Source organism: Lolium perenne, chromosome 5 (genome assembly GCF_019359855.2).
Source record: "Lolium perenne isolate Kyuss_39 chromosome 5, Kyuss_2.0, whole genome shotgun sequence".
NCBI classification, from domain to species: domain Eukaryota; kingdom Viridiplantae; phylum Streptophyta; class Magnoliopsida; order Poales; family Poaceae; genus Lolium; species Lolium perenne.
Window position 1 is genome coordinate 234035729 of NC_067248.2, and position 1705 is coordinate 234037433.

The window sequence follows — 1705 nt, forward strand, 5'->3', positions numbered from 1 at the left end:
ACAAATTCAACAAGTATTGGGAAGAACCCAATAATGTGATGGTGATCGCTACTATTCTTGACCCAAGGTACAAGCTGAAATACATCAAGTGGGGTTTCTATAAGATCTATGGACGTGATAAAGCTGCAGCTGAATATGATTTGATCGAGATCGAGTTGGCAAAGTTGTATGATACATATGATATGCATCACCGACATGAGAAAGCTGATTCTTATAGAGCGGGTGCATCCTCAGCTACAACCATGGATACAAGTGCCTCTCTACCCTCTAGTGGTAGCGAGTTCACCTCATACTTAAGTGAAACTTCTTTGGAGACAACAAAGAATGAGCTTGACAAGTATCTTGGCGCGGCAAATGAGAGCTTGCTAAACAAAATTTTTGATGTGTTGATGTGGTGGAGGCTGAATGCACATAGATACCCCGTCGTGGCAAAGATGGCGAAGAACTTCTTGACTATACCGGCCACTTCGGTGTCTTCGGAGTCTACTTTCAGCACCGGGGGTCGAGTTCTAGATGACTATAGGAGTTCTCTGAAGCCGTCGATGGTGGAGGTCTTGGTGTGTGCTTCTAGCTGGATTAAAGGTGCCCACAATGACAACGGGAATTCGATGAATATGGTATGTTCCTTGTTGTTTCTGGTTTATTTCTCTGTTGCATTTCTTATGGATTAAAGGTGCCCACAATCTAACTTTATTCTTGTACTCTCTTAGGCAGTGGATGATGATGATGATGTTGAGAGCATTCCATTTCCAAAAAGCGTGGTGGGGAGCAACTAGTAAGTTCTATATTGCTCTAATACATGATGTTTCTGTACAACAACATAATTGATGCAAAATAGAGTAGCTACTGCCTACTATGATTTGGTGTGATTTTTACAAGTTTAGTGATGTGTTAGTGTTCTGTCGAGCTGGTCCTGTGAGATCTCATGGTCTATTTATTTCCTTAAAGTTTTTGGACAGTAGCCAGTTTAGCACCTGATGTTTGCTGCTCCTTTTTTATATGCTGATTTTTTTCATCTATACTGATTTGGACAGTAGCCAGTTTAGCACCTGACTTGTTGTACAGAACATATACTGATTTTTTGATCTATTATATTGCTGGAGCTATTTGTACATAAGCAAAACAGCAACAAACTATTATAATCATTGTGAATTATTGTTTTCTTTTGATTTTGTGGTGCAGACTTGACATGGCAGTCCAGGGGATGTAGCGTCAGTGCTTTTGTGGGTCAATGCTAGAGGGAGATGAAATGATGGAGCGGTCAGCGGTGGTTTCTTTTGTGGAGTTCATGTTAAGACTTGTCGTGTCATCGAACTAGTGTTATCTATTTGTTAAACTAAGCACATGTTTGCGACCTATGATACTATCTATTGATGTTCTGAACTTGTGATGTATGTTTTTATTGTTATTGGTACTCAGTTAGACAATGTTATGAATGTATTCATGCTCCATTGTTGCTTATAACTGTGAGATGTTACATGTTTAGCAAAGGTCATGGCAATTTTTTTATTTCATCGAGCCTTCGAGCCGGCTTGCGAGCTTCATCGAGCGGGCTTGTCGAGCCTCGAGCCTTGAATTGGAGGTTTAGGCTTGGCTTGTCCCTCCTTCGAGCCGAGTCGATCCCGAGCCGAGCCTCGTCGAGCACGAGCCGAGCCTCGAGCCTTGAGCTTTATGTCCACCCCTAACGATCAAGCATCTCAACCAT

General features: G+C 41.8%; 1 non-coding gene across 1 annotated transcript; it reads left to right on the top strand.

Moving 5' to 3' along the window:
* Positions 1 to 406: 406 nt before the first annotated feature.
* LOC127298283 (uncharacterized) lies at positions 407 to 1335 on the top strand. Its single transcript, XR_011746108.1, has 3 exons — positions 407 to 617; positions 711 to 775; positions 1183 to 1335. It is a non-coding gene; the product is annotated as an uncharacterized protein (transcript).
* The last annotated feature ends 370 nt before the right edge of the window (positions 1336 to 1705 follow it).